We start from the raw sequence: 23,335 nt of genomic DNA, 5'->3' as shown, positions 1-23,335 counted from the left end.
GTTTAGGGAATTGTTTTTATTGTCCTCTTTTTAGTTGTAGGCTTAAAGCAGCATTGTACAAAGTACCATGTTGGCTGGCTAAGTCTGGCTCTTGTTAGAAAGAAGGAAAGAAAAGCCATGGATGAGGGACTGAAGAAATAAGACAGGGGAGGGGTCACCTGGGGAAACTACATGAAGTTTCAGCTCCCAGGAGGTGTTTGGGATTTAGCTGGAGCTGGTGGAGGTAGTAATGTCATCTGGTTTCCTCTTCTGGCCTGGTTCAGTCAGAACCTCTCTTAGGATTAGGAAGATGTAGAACTGGGGTCCAAAGGTGTGGGAACTAGGGGTGCTGGAGGTTTTGCATGGGGAGCTGGACAGTGGCCCCAGCCCTGGGCCCTGCACCCTGAAGGCTCTGCTGCCTCTTGGGGCCATTTTGCCAGTGTTGGCCTTACTTGTGGCCATAGACTCGATCACCATACCCTGTCCTGCGTTCACTCCTCCCAGAGCCATGAACTCACACCCAGTCCCAGCTCTAGGCCGTGTCTACACGTGCACGCTACTTCGAAGTAGCGGCGCCAACTTCGAAATAGCGCCCGTCACGGCTGCACGTGTTGGGCGCTATTTTGAAGTTGAAATCAATGTTAGGTGGTGAGACGTCGAAGTCGCTAACCCCATGAGGGGATGGGAATAGCGCCCTACTTCGAAGTTGAATGTCGAAGTAGGGCACGTGTAGCCGATCCGTGTCCCGCAACATCGAAATAGCTGGGTCCGCCATGGCGGCCATCAGCTGAGGGGTTGAGAGATGCTCTCTCTCCAGCCCCTGCGGGGCTCTATGGTCACCCTGTGCAGCAGCCCTTAGCCCAGGGCTTCTGGCTGCTGCTGCGGCAGCTGGGGATCCATGCTGCATGCACAGGGTCTGCAACCAGTTGTCGGCTCTGTGGATCTTGTGTTGTTTAGTGCAACTGTGTCTGGGAGGGCCCTTTAAGGGAGCGGCTTGCTGTTGAGTCCGCCCAGTGATCCTGTCTGCAGCTGTTCCTGGCACCCTTATTTCGATGTGTGCTACTTTGGTGTGTAGACGTTCACTCGCAGCGCCTATTTCGATGTGGTGCTGCCCAATGTTGAAGTTGAACGTGGACGTTGCCAGCCCTGGAGGACGTGTAGACGTTTTTCATCGAAATAGCCTATTTTGATGTCGCTACATCGAAATAAGCTATTTCGATGTAGCGTGCACGTGTAGACGTAGCCCTAGAGTGTTACGAGAGGACTGGGCAGTGATGGGGTGGGGGAGACACTGTTCAGCACCCCAGTTGAAAAACTGTTTTAGCGCCATCTCTCATGTTTCAGTCAGCCAGCATTGTGGTCGTCAGCTTTTCCCCATCAAATTCTCTCTTTAAGGACCCAAAATGGAGAATGATTTTGAATTAGGCTTAATTTTTGACTCATTAATTTTGGTTCATTTATTTGTGGTCTTTGAATGTTCTTGTTTACCAAGTATGTTCTCTACACAATACTTAAATTATAGAGGTTGACCTTTTTAGTTTGACTAATTCAGTTCCTGTTTCTCCTGTGTATCATTTCCCATCTACATTTTTTTATGATAGGTGATTGTGACATTTTATGGATGTTCACTAATTTTTCACTGTGGAGCTCATGTTTATTGTTAATGTGTAGGCCTAATTATAATAAGAGGAGAACAGGACTTGACACAAATTGCAAGGTTCCCCTTATCCACATTCATCCACTCTATGGAGGAGATGGCGTCCCATCCTTGCATAGAAATGGGAGGGGTGTTTATATGCCTCACAAGCCCCTGACATCTGCTTGGGATTCTGGAATATCTATGGAGCCATCTTCTTGGAAACTATGCCCTCTGAACTGGCTTCAGGGCCCTTTCAGCTTTCCAGGTTTCCTGAGCCTTTGGCCATGTCCAAAGTCCATTTTAAAGAGAGGATTTTGCCAGTGCAGAGGGAGCCTGGCAGTGGAGTTAATAGCACCTCAAGGTGTAATAATGTTCCTGTGGAATCCTTACATGTTTCTGGGGGGAATGATGTACTTTACCCACCCCCAGGCCATCCTAGTCCTGCCTTTTCCAGTCTAGGTGTAGTGTTTCTTCCTAAGGTGTGGATGCTAGTGCAATGGATTCAAGAGTGAGTCCTACATATGCAGCTGACACTTTATTTCGTGCTGTTAGGTGCATTGTAAGATTTGAGGGTCACCATTGCTAACAATAGCACAGAAGGGTGTGCACTTCTTTTGCACCCTCCAGTCCTCACAGAAGAATTGCTTTAGATTCACTGAACTTGGAAACTAGCTGGCAGATTATAATGGGCTATTTTTAGTGCTTTTAAATCAAGAGATCAAATGCCATGAACGTGAGTGAAAAGCAGTCATGTACACAGATCCTCACTGAAAATATGGAGCTATACCTATCACATAGAACTGAAAGAGACCTTCAGAGGTCATCAAGTCCAGTCCCCTACACTTACAGCAGGACCTATCAGCATCCCTGAGAGATTTTTTTTTTTTAATCTATTTGCCCCGGATCCCTAAATGGCCTCCACAAGGATTGAACTCACAACCCTGGGTTTAGCAGGGCAGTGCTCAAACAAAAAGAAAGATGGATTTTAATACCTGTTAGCTAGTGTGTTAAAATCCTAGCCTAGATAGGGCAGCTTGTCATTTTAGCCTGTGAGGTAAAGCCTAGACTGTTTGGAGGGTTTATTTTATTAAAACTATACCTGCCCTGTCTGCAGCAGGATTAACGTGTTAACTATGGTGTTTAATAAAAAATCCTGCACTTTTTGTGCTATTCTAGACATTTTGCTAAGATGGACTCTTATTAGACACAAGGTAAAAGGTGAGAAAGAGACATGAGAGATGAAATAATATAGGGAAGAAAAAGGATCTGTGTGGGGGAGGGGACCCATGGAATCCTGCCTCCCAGATGGTAGTTGGGATTTAAATGGAGCTGATGGAGGTAGCAGTGTTATGAAAGTAGAAGAATCTTGAATCTTAGGCTTTAACTTTACTGTTTTAGCACATGTGAAACTGCCCTTGGTATGCTAGACTTTTCAAACCTTACTTAGAATATGTTAGGTATCATGGTCCAACTTTAGACCATTGACATTCTAGCCAAGACCAAATGGTGAGCACAAACTTTACAGTTTTAGCTTTGTTTTTCAAGTTGACAAGTTATCTTTGTTTGACTAGGAAACTGGATATGAGTCCATGGTGTAACACAATTAAAAAAAAAAAGCAAACATTGTGCCGGGATATATTAGAAAAAGTGCTTTAACAAAGGCATGAGAATAATTCTTCCATGCTACTCCATGCTGATTGGGCCTCTGCTGGAATATTATGTCCAGTTCTGGGTACTACCTTTCAGGAAAGATGCAGACAAATTGGAGAAAGCCTAGAAAAGAGAAAAATAAATTATTAAAAGTCTAAAAAACATGACCTATGATGGAAGATTGAAAGAATAAGGTTTGTTTAGTCTGGAAAACAGAATACGGAGAGGGAACATAACAGCTTTCAAATATGTAAAAGATTACTGCAAGGAAGAGGGAGGGTTTTTTTATTATTTAATCACTGAAAATAGGACTCAAATAAATGGACTTCAACTGCAGCAAAGAAGGTTTAGGTTGGACTTCCTCACTGTCAGGATAGTTAAGCACTGGAATAAATTACCTGGAGAAATTATGGAATCTGCATCATTGAAGATTTTTAAGAGCAGGTCAGCCGAACACTTATCGGAAATGGTCTAGATAATATTCTTTCCTGTCATGAGTGCAGAGGATGGGATGAGACAACCTCTTGAGGTCCCTTCCAGTCCTATGGCTGTAAAATGTGTATATCTAGGACAGGAGGCTGAACCTAATGGATTCATAATACATGCTTGCATAGCTGTCAAAAGATTTTTCTCGATTTAAAATAATATAGTGAATAGTAATTTGAAGCTATTCCAATGAATATCTTTCCCCTTTTTCAAACTGGCTGATAATCTCAGAATATTCTAGAAAAAGAAGGAAATCTGGTGTATTGTCAATTGTGTTTCCAAATTATACCAATACAGTGTATTACCAATTGAATTACCGAATTAAATGATGATAAGATTGTATGTGACCTTAGCAATGTTGCACAAAGTGTCGGGGGTGAGCAAACGGAGCCTGCCCTCCTTGCACTTCTCGATACAGGGGACAAAGGAGTACTGTTACATTCCTTGCACTGCCCTGAACATAGGGTTTGGTACCTGCTTACTGCCATCTGGCATACAAACTCACTCCACAGTGGTGAATTTGGCAGTTGATCCTGTTCACTTCTGCCTATGGCTACTTGGCTGGTCATCAAGGTGAACGTAGGGATGCATTTGCCCTCCAGTGGTGTAAGCCTCCAACGCAAGACTGTGCTGTACGAGCATGAGTTGGCTCACTATGGATCTTATTTGGGCCAGGAAGGGTGTCTTCCCACTTGTACAGAAACCTGCACAGGGCAGCAGTGTTCCTGTTTGCAGTCTTCAGTTGCTATTCCAATGCCTACAATAAATCACAATATCACATGTACTCATCCATCACTGAAAGGTGATTTTATGAAAGAGTAGGTAACAGGATAGAACTTAAGTAGTGTAAATGATGGCCATGTATAAAAATGAATTAAGGCCCTAAATCAGCCAAGTACTTAAAGCACATGTAGCAAAGCACTTGAATATCCTAATCTATTAAAGCCTCCTCATGTCACAATCCTTACTCACTTGTGTAGTCTCACAATAAATCAGTTGGACTACTTGCACAAGTGAAAGTAACTCACATAACTAAAATTTTAAGGCCAAATGCTGCATTGACATATGCCTAGTGAATCTCCATTGACTACAGTTGGTATTTTCAGGGTATGTTTCAGGACAGCAGTTGGTCCACTGTGTTAGAATTCAGTCCAGTAACCCTTATTCATGTTAATATATTGATAATTCATTTGATACTTCTAAGCCGTGTCTACACGTGCACGCTACTTCGAAGTAGCAGCACTAACTTCGAAATAGCGCCCGTCACGGCTACACCTGTTGGGCGCTATTTCGATGTTAACATCGACGTTAGGCGGCGAGACGTCGAAGCCACTATCCTCATCAGGAGATAGGAATAGCGCCTTACTTCGACGTTCAACGTCGAAGTAGGGACTGTGTAGTCGTTGCGCGTCCCGCAATGTCGAAATTGCGGGGTCCTCCATGGCAGCCATCAGCTGAGGGGTTGAGAGACGCTCTCTCCAGCCCCTCAGCTCAATGGTGGCCGTGTGGAGCGGCCCCTTAAAGGTCCCCTCCCGCTCCCTTCCTGTGCAGGAAGCTGAGGGAACGTGCAGGCAGCAGCTCAGACACGCGGCCAGCCTGCACGTCCCTCAGCAGCCACAGGACCCTCAATGGCCGCCTGGCAGCCCCCCCAGTGCCCCCAGGGGACCCCCCCCCAAGGGGAACCAGGGCAGCCAGCCCAGCCAGGTGGGCAGCCAGGCTGGCAAGTGGCAGCGGGGCCCCTCCTGGACGGAGGCCGAGCTGCGGGACCTGCTGGGGCTCTGGAGCGAGGAGGAGGTGCTCCAGGTAATGGGGAGCAAGAGGCGGAACGCGGATGCATTCGCTCAGCTGGCCGACGGCCTGGCTGCCTGGGGTCACCCTGCCCGCACTCCTGATCACATCAGGAGTAAGGTGAAGGAGCTGCGGCAGGGTTACTCCCAGGCCCGGGATGCGGCCGGCCGATCTGGGGCCGCCCCCGTCACTTGCCCCTTTTACAGGGAGCTCAGGGACATCCTGGGCCCCCGGCACACCTCCTCCCCTCCGGCCACCCTTGATACTTTGGCCAACGAACCCCAGCAGGCCCTTCAGCCGGAGTCCGCCCTGGAGGTGAGCCCCGCACCCCGGGGACCCCCCCCGGAGCCCCCCCTCCGGGCCATCGCGGCAGGAGGAGGAGGAGGAGGAGGAGGGGGGCTCCTCCTCCGCAGAATCCGGGTTGCAGATCCTCCTCCTGCCATCCCGGAGCAGCAGCCGGGCCTCCGCCCCCCGGGGATCTCCGGACCGTGGGAGTGGACCGACAGGTATGTACCCCCCTCTGGTGTACACCCCTGGGCTTGAGGGGCGAGGGTAATAGATATGTGTCCAGGGCCCCCCACATGCTCACATGGCCATGGCCCCAAGGACAGCAAGGCCATGTCCCTCACAGCAGTGCATCAGCCCCTGCGCGCCCCCCACCCCGCACGACAGTGCCATGCCCCATCCCCGGGGCAGGGGGGAGCGGAACCTCGAGGGGCCCCCGGGAGGAGGGGGTGGGACACCCCGCAGCAGCAGCAGCAGCATGTGATGGAGTGGGGGGAGTGCAAAAGGGAGACTCAGGCTAGATATGAGCAACAAGAGCCGAATAGCTCCCGGGGCAAAGGATGATCGTGGGGCTACAGCTGGCAGGTGACACCTCTGCCCTGAACAAAGAGGAGGGAGGAGCCGAGCTGGCTTTGAACTTGGGGGTGGGGGCGGGGGCCGCAGGTAGAGGCTAGGGGAAGGGAGAGCTGGAAGGCAGCCAGCCTGAGGAGGGGGAAAGCTGCATCCCAGAGGGGCACCCCTTGGGGTCTTCTCCCCAGGACAGGTTGGAAGGACTGTCTCTTCTGACAGCTGGTGCTGTCACTCCTGGGAGAAACTGGGCATCTGTGGCCTAAGAAACCTTTCCTGTAAGACCCTGCGGAGTGAAGTGAGAGTCGCTCCCACCAGGGGACGGGGTGCAGTGCAGGGGGACCCCTGAACCCCATCCATCACAGCAGCATCTCCCGGGGACGGGGATGTGGAACCTGCAGCACAGGGCTGGGGGGACAAAGACCACGGCTCGGGGCCCACACTAATGCCTGTCTCCATTCTTCTTCCCCCACTCCTCTCCTGTGTCCCTCAGCTGCACCATCGGAAGGGCCGGAAGAGAGCGCCAGCGAGGCATCAGTGGTCCCAGAGACCCCTCCGGGGCCATCGCTCCAGGCAAGCCCCTCGGCCGAGGACCGACCGGCCCCACGGCGGGCTAGACGGCAGACCCCGTGCCACCACCAGCCGACGGCGACGGACCCCCAGCTGCTGGCCATCCACCGTCGGCAGCTGGAGGTGGCGGAGCAGAGCCTGCGGGTGGAGCAACGCTGCCTCGAACTGCAGGAGCGGGCGCTGGCCTGGCGCCAAGAGGCATGGGGGGCCTACATGGACACTTTCAACCTCCTGGTGGACTACCTGGCCCCCCATGCCGCACCGGCCGCCGCAGCGCCCGCCTTGCCTGCTCCACCCGCTGCACCACCAGCTGCTCCGTACGTCACCGTCCCGTCCGCCATCGCCCCGCCACCCACCACCGAGGGCCGGAGCGCCGAGGGACCCCTGGAGCCAGCTGAGACTCGCCGGGCATATCTTCCGGTCCGCCCCGCCCCCAGCCAGCCCTGGACAGGGCCGCGGCGGGGCTCCTGGCCGCCCACGCCCAGTGCTGGACTTTAGGGGCGAGGGGCCCGGGACGTGGCCCCCCCCTTGTATATAGTTGTGACTTATTAATTTGTGCCCCCCGTTTGCCCCGTACCCCCCATGTAAATAGTTCTCCCCTTTATCATCCCTGGTTTTCTTTTTATTAGTGAACAAACTTTTTTATTACTATTGGTTTATTTGTACACATTACTTTTGTTACACACATGTTGTATATAGTTTGTTCTTGTTTTATTTATAGTTAAAAAAAAAGTTCTAAAAGAAAAAGCAGTTTAAGTTCAGCCACAAGTGCGTGCTGTCATTTGTCCAGGAAAAGTGTGTGGGGGGGTGCGGTTGGGTGCTCCATGGTGTGGGTGTTGGGGCAGGGAGTGTTGTGGAGGAGGGGGTGGACAGTGGGGGGCCTGGCAGAGTTCACCCTGCGGCCTCATCATCGAAGTGGGCCCGCAGGGCCTCCCGGACCCGGGTCCCTTCGGGGTCCACCTGCCGACTGGGGGCAGTGGGTGGTTGCACGTCGGCCCTGCCGGCCTCCACAGCCCAGCCCTGGAAAAAAGGCCTCACCCTTACTCTCCACCAAATTGTGCAGGGCGCAGCAGGCACCCACAATCAGGGGGATGTTGTTGGGGCCCGCATCCAGGTGAGTCAGGAGACATTTCCAGCGTCCTTTCAGGCGGCCAAATGAGCACTCCACCACCTGGCGTGTGTGGTTCAGGCACTGGTTGAAGTGCTCCTGGCTAGCGGAGAGATGGCCCGTGTACGGGTGCATGAGCCAGGGCCGGAGGGGGTATGCCGCATCTGCAATGACGCAGAGGGGCATAGTGGTGTCCCCCAGAGGGATCTCCCGCTGGGGGATGTAGGTCCCCGCCTCCAGCCAGCGGCACAGGCCCGAGTTCCGGAAAACCCGGGCGTCGTGGGTGCTGCCAGGCCAGCCCACATAAATGTCCTGGAAACGGCCCCAGCTGTCCACCAAGGCCTGGAGGACCACAGAATGGTAGCCCTTGCGATTGATGTAGCGTCCTCCACTGTGATGCGGGGCACGGATGGGGATGTGAGTCCCATCCAGAGCCCCGAAGCAATTGGGGAAGCCCAGGGTGGCAAAGCCCGCGATGGTGGCATCTGGGTCCCCCAGCCTCACGAGCCTGTGCAGGAACATGGCATTGATGGCACGCACAACCTGCAGGGAAAGCACATGGGAGAGCACCAATGAGGGGTGAGCAGGGTGTGCGTGGCCCTGCCCTGCCCTGCCCTGCCCTGCCCTCCCCTCCTCTGCCCGGGCCCCCCTCCCCTGCCCTGCCCTCCCCCCATGTGTTCTCTTACCTCCATGAGGACAGCCCCGACGGTGGCCTTGCCGACACCAAACTGCTGTCCCACGGATCGGTAGCTGTCGGGAGTGGCCAGCTTCCAGACAGCGATGCCGACCCGTTTCTCCACAGGGAGGGCACGCCGCATGGCAGTGTCCTGGTGCCTGAGTGCGGGGGTGAGCCACTGGCACAGCTCCATAAATGTCTGCCGGCTCATCCTGAAGTTCCTGAGCCAGCAGTCGTCGTCCCACTCCTCAAGCACCAGCCGCTCCCACCAGTCGGTGCTGGTGGGGTAGCTCCACAGCCGCCGGCGTGTGAGGCGGGGGCGGGGGCGGGGCGGGGTGCTGCAGGGTTGGGGGTTGAGCCCTGCTGCCCTGGGGGCAGCTCCTCCTCCGGTGTAGCAAGGAGGTGCTCAGCTGCCTCCTGCATGGCATGGATCAGGGCGAGCCCTGCTCCTGCTGGGAGGGCTGGGTGGACCTCTGGCTGCTGCTGCTGCTGCTGCTGCTGGGGGTCCATGCCTGCGTCGCCCGGGGTCTGTGTGCCTATGGCTCCTCAGACCGCGTGCTGTGCAGGCTGAGTGTGTCTGGGAGGGGGCCCTTTAAGGGAGCCGCTAGCTGTTGCCCCGGAAGCGCTAGTCTGCCCTGTTACCCTGTCTGCAGCTGTGCCTGGCATCCCTATTTCGATGTGTGCTACTTTGGCGTGTAGACGTTCCCTCGCAGCGCCTATTTCGATGTGGTGCTGCGCAACGTCGAAGTTGAACATCGACGTTGCCAGCCCTGGAGGACGTGTCGACGTTATTCATCGAAATAAGCTATTTTGATGTAGGCTTCACGTGTAGATGTAGCCCTACATGAGGAAGTGTAGGAGTAGGCAACTGGCCCAGATCTTCAAAGTTATTTGAGCTTTTAACCTCCAGTGAATTCGGTGGGAATAGACGCTTAAACACCTTTGAGGCTATGGGCGCTTGTGCTGAAACTAGAGCTTGCAGGACTGGGCCTTCTCATTTTACATGGAAAAGCAGCTCAAAATTCAGTTGCCCTATCCATTAAAGGTCTTTGGGTTGAAGGATTTGTCTATACATTAGAGGTTTCTTTTTTTTTCTAAACTCAGGTTAATTTGTTGCTAGTTAACCTGAGTTAGCAATCTTTTTTATACCAGTAGTCTGAGTTTGGTGGAATATCCAGTATATCGGGAACATATCCTCCCTGCCAGAATGTGTTGTAAAGACCAAGACTTTAATAGGGCTCCAAAAAAAAAAAAGCCAGATAAATTCACAGAAGATATGTGTATGTATCCATGGCTATTTTCCAGAATGGGCTGGGATGTTTAGAGGCCTGCACAGATAAAAAATTTGTATCTGTATTCCCAAAAATCAGATGCAGATACCTATATCAACATCAGCTGGTATAAAGCAGTTATCTGCAAATTTGCAGGTTTCTAGATAAAAAAAATTGCATGTGCATCTGTATCCATAGCCACAAAAATGAGCCAGGGATACCTGCTTGTAAGTCCATGGATGAATATGCACCTGGATATAAAATGGATATCTGCAGATTTTAAGGCTGTAGGGATGGTGTTACTACTCTGTTTATCAGGACTGGGAATGGGTGACAGGATGGATAACTTGTATTACCTGTTCTATTCGTTCCTTCTGGGACCACTGGCATCTTCTATCAGAAGATAAGATAACAGGCTAGATGGACTTTTGGTCTGAACCTTTATGACCATTCTTACATTCTTATGTTACCTTACTCAAGTTAACTGGCAATTAAGTAACACAGTTTTTAAAACTCTAAGACCTTTGAGGCAGGAACTGCCATTTTCTCTGTACAGCACCTAGTTCAGCATCAGGACCAAGATGAGGACTCTAGGCTCTACTGCAATTTAAAGGTTAATTAGTAAAACATTGCTTTGCTATAATTTGCACAAAAATCTTGTGATAAAACATGGTCTTCAATAAAGCAGTGCAACATCAATAAAATACTAGAGCTTAACACTGATACAGCTTTTCTATAAACATTTACGTTCTGAAAAGGAAAAATACAGATCCTTGGCATTAATTAATATACTGTAGAACTTGGAACTTTTGTTGTTAGCTAACATTGTGTTGTAGTTTTGTAAAACACGAGAAATGAATTTGGAGTGATTATTTATAGCAGCAAAAGGCAAATGCCTTTGCTTCCCTGCTGAAGATGTCTAGAGCATGACCATAATTTAGTGCAAACCTATATTTTATTTACTTAGACTATTTATACCATGTTTATCACTGAGCTGTCTGTTTATCTAACATAATCAGCTTGTGCAAAACCAAAGCACTGAAACAGTTATGCAATGTTGTCTTAATGCTGGTGACAATATTTGGTAAATTAATATTAATGCTTGTTTGTTTTTTAAAGCTAACGTTTGGAAATCAATAATTTTGGCAAGCCAGAATGTTCTAATGGTATCACAAGGACTAGTAAAATGAAGAGGAAACAGAAAGAGAAGTGAAGCTGTGAGGTGGGTTTAGTTCATCTCTCTCTCCTTTCATAGACTTTAAGACAAGAACAGCCACATTGGTTCTTGGAATTTGATCCTGGTTAGTATCACACAAATCTTAGGGCACAAAGGTCGTTAACATTCCGTTAGGCCCTTTTGAACTGTGTCCACTCTACAAAAACGTCCTTTGAAAAGAACCAATTGACTGGCCTGTCAGAATTAGGGCAATACTAAATTAAAACTCTAAAGTCTTGTTTGACTAAGTATCTTGCCAGCACTATGAATTCCAGTTGCTTTTGGATTATTGGTAGATGCTATTTCCAAACATTTACTAACACACACACACACACACAATATATATATATATATATCATGTTAAATTTAAATAAACACTGTGCCTTTTTTACATCTTCAAATAGGTGTTTTCCTGTTCTTGTGGGGGACCTTAGTGGTATAATTTAATTACAAACAAAAATGGCCACATTGTGAAGCCAGACAAAACACTGAAACATTTTTCTTTCCTTTTTCCATCATTCTCTCATTAATTGCTTGGCTCTGTGAAGGAAAGGCTTCCAAGCCCTGGCTTTGCACAAAACTCATCCAAGAGTGAAGAGGGCAAGCTGAACACTTAGCTTCTCCAGCTGCCTTTAAGTGAATGGCTTTCTGAAGGGTATGAATGCTTTCTGTCTCTCTGCATACAATGTAGGTGTTACTGCTCTGAGGGGGAAAAAAACAAAACAATAATCACTTGAAGGGGGGGTGGGGGGTGGGGGGGGCGGGGGAAGAGTACTATCCTGGCAAGGAGGAAAGAAGCATTCTCAGTCATAAAATCATGCCTCCTTCATATCAGTAAGAGGGATGGGCACAAAAGGTGACTTGGAATGGTACTTTCAGAGGATTGGGAGCACTTGGAAAGTGACATGCTGTTCCAAATGGCATTGTAAAAGAAGCTGCATTTTGCAGTGAAATAGTGATCAAAAAGACTGAGCTGCACTTCTAATGATTCATGTAGTGATTGGATATGTTTTCATACCAAATTCTGCTCTCTAACTGCCTGCCACCACTTACTTCATTAGCATCTTCACAGATGCCTGTGCACCTAACTAGTGAGATCACAGGATATACCATTTCTCTATACTGTACAGAATTTCCTATGCTAAATTCAAGTAATTTTCTTTGCTAAGTACGGGAAACATCAGGGTAAAGATACTTACTAGGCAACACTGCTGCAATTTTAATAGCACCCATCTCCATATATATTTCTGATAAGTGGCCATTGTTTAATCTGTGTACAGAATTGGTTCGGGATATGGAATTGACCCAATGAATGCTTTCTGTGTGTAACATTTCACATTACTCTAAGCATTTCTAATGCACTCACAATTTTAGTATTTATTGGGCACCTCCAATGACAGTTGGCAGAAGCAAAGAGCAAAAAACAGAAAATTGGCAGAGTTCAGATGCCTGCGTTTTTAACTCTGATCTTGTTCAATTTGTATTTAGACCCTCTAAAGCCCTTTCACATTAGTTACTTTTGGTCTGAGCAGACCTTTACTCTTATTTCAGCACAAAGAGTTTAGATGGTGTGCTTTCTGTGGCAAAAAAAGCTCTTGCTGGGCCAGAGCAAAATCTCTGCTTTTTCGGGAGCATAGGAACACAAAAGATTTAAGGGGAAAATTGTTAAAAGGGAAGCCCTTTTCTCTTTGGGCTGAATGCAGTGGGGAGATTAAAACTTTCATTTGAGATTTTCCTGTATTCATAGTAGCGAGGCAATGAATAGGTCTAAGTCAGAGCCCACAGTGGTGGTGGTGTGCCCTTTTATTCTCTGGCCCATCTTCAGACACAGGTTGTTTTGCACTTGAAAGAGGTGAATGAGGGGGAATGTGGGATTTTGACAGCTGATATTGGCCTCTGAGCTCTTGATGGGGATTTTCTAATTAACCCCAAGGACCCATCAGGTGGTGAAAATGAAATGATTTCTGTCAGAGAGGGCAAAAAGCTGAATTTGTCTATGCCATTTCAATCAAATGCACCAGGAAAGATATTGTACATCACTTATGTAATAACACCAATTTTGTCTCTGAAAAAGTTTGGAAGTCTGCGAAGTTTAGCATTGACAGAACTCATATAAGTGTGAGATTTCAAGGAAATGATTTCCATAGTTTGGAAAAGTTCTTAGCATTTATGTAAAAATAATGCCTATGTAGTTAAAGATTTGCATAGCAGCTTTGATCCCAAAGCACTTTCCTCAAATATATCCATCGAATACCACTGAAATGCAGCTGATTCTAGGATGGAGCATGCTCACATTATGCTCCACAACCATGGGGAATTTATAACCAAGAATACTCGGAAAAACTGCTACTCTAACCAAAAGTCCTCTGTGATCTTTATTGCACAAAGAGCAGATGGGACTTTGATTTTTAATGCAAAATGTAGTATTGCAAAAGCCTCAAAACTGCTATAATTGTGTCGAAAGATTGGTATATTGCATGATAGTGGCAACATTCACCTCTTTGTCAGTTTCACACAAATACAAAAAAAATTTGTCGGTTTCTAAAACTGACAAAAAGTGGGGTTTGACAATATGATGCATAAGCATATCATTTGCCTGTTTATTTTGTGGGGTAAGTTTAAATTTTGGGATATATAAACATAAGTAAATAAAGTTACCTGTATCATGTTGTGTTCATCTGCATGAAACCCATATCGTCACTATTTGGCACATTAGAAAGGCACAAGAAGGTCTGTGAAGACATGGAGGAAGGATGCAAGGAAAAGAGGGAGATAAGAATCATGGTGAACCAGTTAAAATAAGAGGTTTTTTTTTCAAAAAAGGAACCTTAACACAGACTCAGAGTATGTCTATGCTATGGCATAGCTAAGTTACTGTAATTGCTGTCATGCGGAAGCAGCCTACACCAACACAAAGGGTTTTTTCATTGATGGAGGAATACCACCTTTCCAGTAGTAATGTCAACAGAAGCATTCTTCAATTGACTACATCTACACAGGGGCCTTGGTCAGCATATCTATGGCACTTGGGGCATATTTTTCTATACCCGTGACTGATGTAACTATGCTGATACACCCATTCCTTCCATTGCTCCTACACAAGGAAAATGGTACTAGTTTTGCCAGTACATCCAGTCATAGTCATAGTTAAGGTCACTTTGGACAGCTGTCTATTTTGTCTATTGCTACTGCTAACTAAAGATAAGCCTCAACCAAATCTCCAGCTTGGACAACCTTGAATTTTGTAAGCTTCAAAATGTGGATCTGGAAGTTGCAACTTGCTGATCCAACATTTGTGCTGAGTAAGTCTATAGACTAAGTATGGTAAAGGGCAAAGGAACAAGAGTAAACCAGTAGCCACAGTTGCAGTGTGAAATGTTAATATATTGATAATTCATTTGATATTCAGTCTGTAAGTCAGGGGGAAAGGGTGGAGTACTAGTAGAAATAGAAATCTGTAAAGCAAATCAGCTAAATAAAGGCCTAGACCAAATGTGTGCTAAAGAGTTTTCATAGCAGAATCTTAAAACAGTAAAACTTGCTTACACTTAACATTAGGCTACAATATCTTGGCCCAGATAAAAAAAATACAGTGAGTTTCGGTTGAGTTTTGTGTGAACATGGCCACAACCATGCAAACATAAATGGATTCAACGGTGTTTTACTCAACAGTCCGTAGAAAAGTGAGTGTGTGCTCGCATGTTCATTTCCTCCCAACAAGAACAAAAATTCCTCCATTACAAATTAAAACTATCCAATTTCATACAGCTCTAGTGGGTCATTAGAATTATAGAGGTGATTAAAAGAGGGAGAATGGTCTTGTGGTTAAAGCTCAGGAGATCTGAATTTAATTCCACCTCAGCTCTTCCACAGGCTTCTACTGTGAAGCTGATATAGTCCTGTAGGTCCAGATCCCTCAAAGAAAATTAGGCCTTTCAAGCCCAGTATTTTTTAGGTCCCTAACAGGGTTGGGGCACACAAACTACAAACAGTTAATAGAACACATCTGAAAATGTTGACCGAAAGTCCAGATTCTCAAAGTATTTAGGCATCTAATTTCCAGGGCTTAAACAGCCTTGGGGATCTGGGCCTTATGACCTGTGCAGACTGATTTTTTTTCTATGGTATGTGCACCTCAATTGAATTAGAAACTTAAAAACCAGTGGGATTTAGCATTTGATTTTCAGTGGTGCTGCGAAGTCACAGCTGCCATTAAAATCAATGAGATATGAGCATGATTAACTCCTCACTGGATAGCGCCCAAATTGCAGTAACAGCTTTTTATTTAATACCTCTGCTTCCTGAAAGTATGTTGGATTTTTTTTTTGCTTTTATCTGCTCTAGCAACAAAAATAAAGTGTTATTGTTTCTTACTCTTGTTAGGACTTCAGAGGCAAGATATCTAAGATAGAATGAGCTGATGATTCTTGTTCTACTGTTTTGTACACCAACAGAAGTGTTCTCTATTTTCCATTCATTTAGATCTGTGGAAACCCACTGAAGCAAACTGATGGTATAATCTGAAGCCAGTGAGACTTCACCAGTATCAGTGAGGGCAATATTTGACCTGCAAAACCACTTATGTCAATACATTAGACAAAAAGGACCCAGTTGGCTCTCAAGGACCAACTTCAATTATTCTGGCTGTCTAGGGCGAGAGGAAAAAAGGCACCTTAGATATGAAATCACTGAAGTGATTAACACTGAATCAAAGAATACCATTTTTGCAGAGCTGTCTTTCAGACTAAAGTTTCTCTAATTACATGGCATGTAGGAAAATTCCAAATGCAGATTCATGAATGGTAATGATTTTGTGATATTTTGTAGTGCTCCTTGAAATATTATTTACTGATGAGCTGAATGAACATGCTTGAAATGGGTAAGGTCATAGATTCACAAAGTCCATGCTCAGAGGGCACATCTGTAATCATCTAGTCTTGCCTCCTGGATAGCACAGCCATAGAACTTCCCCAAAATGATTCCAATCTTGATTTAAAAACTGCCACTGATGAAGAATGCATTGCAATAACTCCAAGGATCAAAGTATCAGGTTAAGTTGCAGTGTCACTCTACAAGTTCATGTTCAGATGATTGTTCACCCCCACCCCACTCCCATATTGTTTGCTTGCTCCAACCTTACCAAGTAAGCCAAGTCATGCATTAACAGTGACTTTTCGTTTTCATTATTTTTGATTCCCTGAATTTTTGTGTCATTTCCAAACTTCTGTCAATGGTGATTTTATGTTTTCTTCCAGATCACTGATAAAAATTTTAACCAGCCCTTGTGGGATCCTAGTAACGTACCTGCTCAGTGATGATTCCCCAGTTATAATTGCATTTTGAGATTTATCAGTTTTCCAGTTTTTAATTCATTTAATGGGTGCCCATTTAATTTTGTATCAGTTTTGTATCCAGTGCTTCATTATCTTGCCCAGAATCAATGTCAGACAGGCAAGATTATAATTACCTGGGTCTTCCCATTTACCTTTTATAAATATTGCCATAGCATTGTCAAGACTGGCAGAAAATGTTTAGTTAAAGACTGACTCCGATTAGGGTTGCAGTGGTACAGACAAGTCATATTAATCTTACTGACTCCACTTGAATTAGCTGTTGTGACAAATTTTCTTTTCCAAAGTTCAGCTAAAAGTTTGTAGAATGACTTAGGCTATGTCTACACTTGCACTTGATGGACAAAACTTTTGTTGTTCATAGGTGCTTAGCTCCCCTTCCTACCCTGAACAGCTTTGCCACAGCAAGTACAAATGCGAACGTTGCTCCTGCTGACAACTCAAAAGCCTCTTGTAGGAGGTGGAAGTGTTTTGTTGGCAAAAGTGCCAATAAGCAGCATTCTAACACGCTGACCTTTAGCAATAGCGCTATATTGATACAGCCTTGTGGCTAAAAGCTGCATAGTGTAAACATAGCTTTAGAAAAACTATTTTATTTTGCAGGTTGTTTGTACCATATTTTAAGCAAGTTTCTGTGGACAGCTTTTGTTCATAATCCAAGTAAGCTGCTCAAAGAACATTGCAGTTGTGGGAGACTTTGGTCAGTGTATGCTCCCATCAGCCCTCATTCCCTCCTCACAAGGTTATTCTTAAACACAGATTTTGTTTCACTCAGTCTAATCTGTTGTTTAGGAGGTATGCTACACATATCATTGACTACTGTAACAGTTCTATAATGACTCTTTCATTTTGTGATGTAGAATTTAATATGTTTTAACTCTAATGAAGAAAACAATTCTGGAATGATGATGATATACGATATTAAAGATCTATGCATTCTCACTCCCAATGAAACATTTTCTTCCCATAGTGAAGAAAAGTGGAAAGCATGCTCCTCTTGCTTTGCCTATATACCTGTTTGTAGATTGGACCAGCAATATTGCCTCACTTGAGAGTTATTTTCTTCTGTAGCTGGAATCTCAGGGTTATTTCTCTTTAAACCTATCTTTAATTTCTCACTAACCACTGATTGACAGTCTCTTACGGAGTTTTTGGATGATCCACTGTATTAGTAATGCTATAAAAATACATTAAATTTTTGATGGACAAACTCTGCAAGCCTTATCTGAATATTTCACTTATTGTGAAATATATATACACACCTTCACAGCATCCGTGTAATGCACAGAACAATCCTCTTTTAACTGCTGGAAGTTTGAAACGTAGGGAGAATTGTCCCAGGCCATGCAGTTAAAATCAGGAATGGAACCCGGCTCTCTTCTGTCTTAGATCAGTGCCTAACCAAAGGCCACGCTTCTTCTCACCCTCTCAGTTGTCTACACCAGGGTAATTCCTTTGACCTCAGTGTATATACATTGGTTCATAAAAGAAAAACGTGATCCAATGAACTTACATCAATATACCTGAGAGTATACATTGATGGAAAATTGTATAGAATTTTGGTAATTAGGGTCCGATATCACTGAAAGCACTTTGCAGTGAAGGATGGTTGCATCAGATCTATGCATAACTTCACAAATGCGCCTCTTGACCACCTCTTAAATGTTGTTTCTATTCAAATCCTCTGTGTCTTAACATATTTTGAAGGAATTACATATTTTTATTCATTGTTGTTGATAAATATGTATAATATTTCATATAATATTCTTTCTGTAATTGTGATGAAAATTGAAAAATACTTTTCCCTGCCCATTGCTTTTTCCTCTCTGCCACCCTTTGCCTTGTCTATTTACAGCATAAGCTTCGTGGGGCCCTGACATCTTTTGGCTCGGTTTGTATATATACGACCGTATCATGGATAGCGCAGTAGAACTTCAATCCCAGTAGGGGCTTCTAGGAGCTACTGTAACAACAATAAATGTTACCCTACCAGAGGTGTTTAAAACATGTAAATTCCCAAGATTAGAGTTTAAGGGGTAAATAGGTACAATGTAGGTTTCTTGATCAGTAATGGTCCTTTGCCTTTAAGGTTTAGGTGTATAATGATGTTTATAGGAGCTGTCCTCTCCATGTTCTTCAGACAAGAGATAAACTTAGTAGAGAAACCCCACATACATCAGCAGTTTCAAAACCAGAACTCTAATCCTTTTTACCAAGTATACAGTATTTAATCAATTGAACTGAAAGAGACTTCCTTAAACTGGTGGCATACCGTATATCCTTTTGGCAGATCAGCCACAAGAGGGCAACATGAGCATGGTTACATACAAAGACAGTGTGTTATAAAGGGAGGAGGCGGACTATAATATAAATTATGTCTGTCATTGGGAAGAACCATTGGGTTACATCTAGTATGGCTTCTTTTATGTTTGGAAAGAGAAACCAAATTCTTCCTATCTGGCCTACTTCTCCACTGTCTTGTACCTCATGGAGCTTTTTAAAAGGAATGCACTCACTTTGGATAAGTGTAATTACCATGTAGAATCTGACCCAGTGGTCCAGATGACCTACCCCCATTTGCAAGCTGATGTTGCCACCTCTCACAGTTTTCTTGCATGACATGGTGTTTTTCTTAAAGATCCAGCTCCTGGTGCCATGTGAACACGTGTTTAGCTTCCATTTCTAAAAGAAGCTTGAAGCCTTCATGATTATAGAGAAAAGCTTGACAGAATGACTTGAAGTGTATTCTTAAGGCCAAGAAACTTGACAGTCAATACAAAAGACCTTAAAATATCTAATATTTAAAAACCTGTAGTTGCATTTTAGTCAGTCTGATGATGTTTTGGAGTCCCACTCAAGAGTTTTTGAGTGTTTGTTGCCAGTAATGTGATTGTATAATATCACATGGTAGTTAGAGTAGTTTCTTCTGTAAAAATTAAGTTAATTTGAACATGGAACACTTTTGGTCTTGGAATAGATTGATGGAACACATACATGCTGATTGGGGTGGGTGGGGTGGGGAGGAGGTTTTTCATACCAAAAACTTGCTGCACGTAATGCTTAAAAGTTGATTTAAAAGAGTTAGTTTTTTAGATGTTTTGTACTTTACAAAGAACAAAATATAACAAGAGAAAATCATCTGAATGAACAACTAATATCCTTCTGATAGGAGGATTGTTAGCAACCCTATAATTAAGTGTAAAAATTAAAAATTAAGTACAAACCCAAAACAAAACATAAATATAACAACCCAAAGAAGGATGGTTAGTGTCCATCTTTTCTACAAAAATAGAAAGGGCAATATTGGTTAAGAAAGGACTGTCCTTTCTTAAAACTTAAAAATATTTTTATGCAAACAAAATAGATATGGAAAAATATGATTAAATTTTTTATGAATTTGTTATTTTTACAGAAAACTACTGGAAAGTAAAAATAAGTAACATTTGACAGTTTCTTTAATGGGAAGAGGGTTTTTGCATCTTTTGATCATAAATCCACTTAATATTAGGAATGATGCTGGAAGGTTGGCTCCTTGTATCAGGTGAAGCATCACATGATTTCTCTGAATATGGCTTGGGCTGAAACAATCCAAAACAACTCTGATTGCTTTGGCACAAGTCACGTAACAACTATAGTATTATGAATGTTATAAAACTTAATATATGTACAATCTAAGTACTACTCAAATACCTTGATATTTTTGATATGCACATAATTTCATAATTAATATTTTAAAAGGAAAAATATCTCTAGCATCAATTTTTTTTTCTACAGAACACCTACTTATACCATGTAAGCCGTGTCTACACGTGCACGCTACTTCGAAGTAGCGGCACTAACTTCGAAATAGCGCCCGTCACGGCTACACGCGCCGGGCGCTATTTCGAAGTTAACTTCGACATTAGGTGGCGAGACGTCGAAGTCGCTAACTCCATGAGGGGATAGGAATAGTGCCCTACTTCAACGTTCAATGTCAAAGTAGGGACCGTGTAGTCGTTGCGCGTCCCGCAACTTCGAAATAGCGGGGTCCGCCATGGCGGCCATCAGCTGAGGGGTTGAGAGATGCTCTCTCTCCAGCCCCTGCAGGGCTCTATGGTCACCGTGGGCAGCAGCCCTTAGCCCAGGGCTTCTGGCTGCTGCTGCGGCAGCTGGGGATCCATGCTGCAGGCACAGGGTCTGCAACCAGTTGTAGGCTCTGTGTATCTTGTGTTGTTTAGTGCAACTGTGTCTGGGAGGGGCCCTTTAAGGGAGCAGCTTGCTGTTGAGTCTGCCCTGTGACCCTGTCTGCAGCTGTGCCTGGCACCCTTATTTTGATGTGTGCTACTTTGGTGTGTAGACGTTCCCTCGCAGCGCCTATTTCGATGTGGTGCCGTGCAACGTCCAAGTTTAACATCGACGTTGCCAGCCCTGGAGGACGTGTAGACGTTACTCATCGAAATAGCCTATTTCGATGTTGCTACATCGAAATAAGCTATTTCGATGTTGGCGTCACGTGTAGATGTAGCCGTAGAGTACTAGTGTTCCATGGAACACAGTTTGGGAAATGCTGTATTATTGGAAACCAAAGTGAAGGAGCTGGTACTCAGCTGGCTCCCCACCCCATCCCTCAACCAAACTTGTGGCCAGGGCTGTTGGGGTGTCAGTACTCTGTACCAGCACAAAAAAGCACTGACTGTAGCCATTTTTTGTGAAAACATAGAGTATGGTAAGAGTTTTCAGGGCTGAAGAAAAAGTACATTTGATGGTATTCCTATTAAAAATGTACAAACTCCTATAGCTTGCAGTGTGTAAAGAGTGAAAAGAGCTGCGGGTGTCATATATCTGTGGGGAAGCAGAGAGAGAGAGAGAGAGAGAGAGAGAGAGAGAGACTCTCCAGCGTTTGACTATGCAGTTAGACTATGTGCTGAGCTACCAGGGTAGGAGCTCTAGTCCCAGCTTGGTTTACTGAGTGATGATACCCAACAGTTTCACTGACTGTTGTCTCATAAATACTTGTATAATCTACTGGGAAACATATGATTTGTCACCGTGCATACAGTATGAAAACTTGCTTCCCTACTCTGTTATTCCTAAATGCAGGAGTGTTGTGGACCTGAGGGCTATAGTTTCAACCCTGATTATGATTCATTTGGGGGTGAAAAAAGCCTTCATCTATATATCTAATAGTAACAGAGAAAGCTGTGCTAGTCTATATACTATCAAAACAAAAAAGCAGTGAATGTGCTACTTTAGAGCTTTTTTTGTTTTGATACTATATATCTAAGTTATTGTAAGGAATTATGGAAGGAGTTTGCATTGCAAAGCATTGTATTTAAAAGTAATTTTAGAATCCATATTTCTATTTGTTTTACTTTTGCATTTTTAGCATTTCTATTATGGTTTCCTGGAGCTGTCCCTTTAAGAGGTGGGTGTGGCATTTTTTTGCAGAGAGTAAGTCTGAGAATAACCTAGGGGAATTTTTGCTTGTGCTCAGAGTGGAAGTGCCTGGTTCCCCAAAGATAAAACAGAATGTAATCAACATCTCTTTTCAGAAAGCAAGCCGCATTGTGTTAGGTTTCATATTAGCATTTCTGGGGGACTGGCTATCTTTGGGCATTGCTAAAGAGTTAATAGAGTCTTTCATCCATGGATCAGCAATCTGAATTCTGCCCAGTTAGGTAGGGAGAAAAACCAGTTCCCATTTAGTTGATGTATGACAGACCCCGTATGACATGAATGTGTAAGGTCTCATTTTTAGGTCTAATAGCATAACAGAATTATCATTATTCTGTGCACAATATTGTAACTTCTTTGGGGTCGGGGGCAGAGACTCTCTCTTACTGTGTGTTTATATCAGTGCTTTTCAACCAGTCTGCCATGGCACACTAGCGTACCATGAGAACTGTCCAAGTATGCTGCAAAATGTCACCAATTTTCCCTCACTGTGGCTCTTTGCAGAGCCACCGTGTGGGGGTGGGTGGTGTGGAGGAGGAAAACTGACAACCCTGCACAAGCTGGGGCTCAAGCAGCAAGGCTGCCTGAGTCCCAGCTGGCACACGATTCATCAGTTTCCCCACCATGATGTCTCTTTGCAGAGCCACGGTGAAGGGAAATGCTGATCCCTCAGGTTCCCATTTGAACCAGGTGGCAGCTGAAATGCTGCTTCCCTGCCTGAATGAGCCGGTGGGAAGCCCATCCCTACTCCCTGCTGTGACAAGGGGGAGGGATTGTGGGAGCATCTTGGAGCAGGGACGCAATTTAAATGAGGATACATGTGCAGACTGCCTCAATTGCTGTCTTGGCTCCAATGGGCTTATGGGGCGGGGAGCCTGCTGTCAGTGGTTACTCATTTACTCAACATCTCCAGTGTGGCATTGAGCAGAGTTTGAAAATGTGTCTGTGCTCACTATCTAAGAGGGTGTATTGTATGGTGGATTTGTTCCTTATTTAGCCTGTTGTATGCACTACCATGTTGCAAACCTCCCTAGTAAGACTGTAACCTTAGAAAATGTTAGTAAATGTGACTTTTATGAGCAATTGATTTATCTGAAAAATGTGGATGTGCTGTGGAATTGTCCGCCTCATAGAAGTATGTGGTGTTACTGAAAAGGTTGGAAACCAGTGGTTTATAAAGGGCCTGCTTAGCATAATGGAGGCCTGATCTTGACTAAGTCTACCAGCAATCAGGGTCAGCTGTGGGGACATGGCAGGAGGACTTGGCTTCAGGCTCAAAGGGGGACTCAGCACGCTTGTCAGTTATTTAAATATTA

The 23,335-nt window shown here is 45.0% G+C and overlaps 1 long non-coding RNA gene across 1 annotated transcript in view; it reads left to right on the top strand.

Moving 5' to 3' along the window:
- LOC142014106 (uncharacterized) overlaps positions 1-23,335 on the top strand; it is a 52,902-nt gene that overhangs the window by 4,919 nt on the left and 24,648 nt on the right. The window contains exon 2 of the long non-coding RNA XR_012645866.1: positions 11,139-11,241. This is a non-coding gene — a long non-coding RNA (uncharacterized LOC142014106). The remainder of the gene's footprint in view (positions 1-11,138; positions 11,242-23,335) is intronic.

The sequence above is a fragment of the Carettochelys insculpta genome, chromosome 6 (genome assembly GCF_033958435.1).
Source record: "Carettochelys insculpta isolate YL-2023 chromosome 6, ASM3395843v1, whole genome shotgun sequence".
Lineage (NCBI taxonomy): Eukaryota > Metazoa > Chordata > Testudines > Carettochelyidae > Carettochelys > Carettochelys insculpta.
This window is presented reverse-complemented; position numbering and strand designations above follow the sequence as displayed.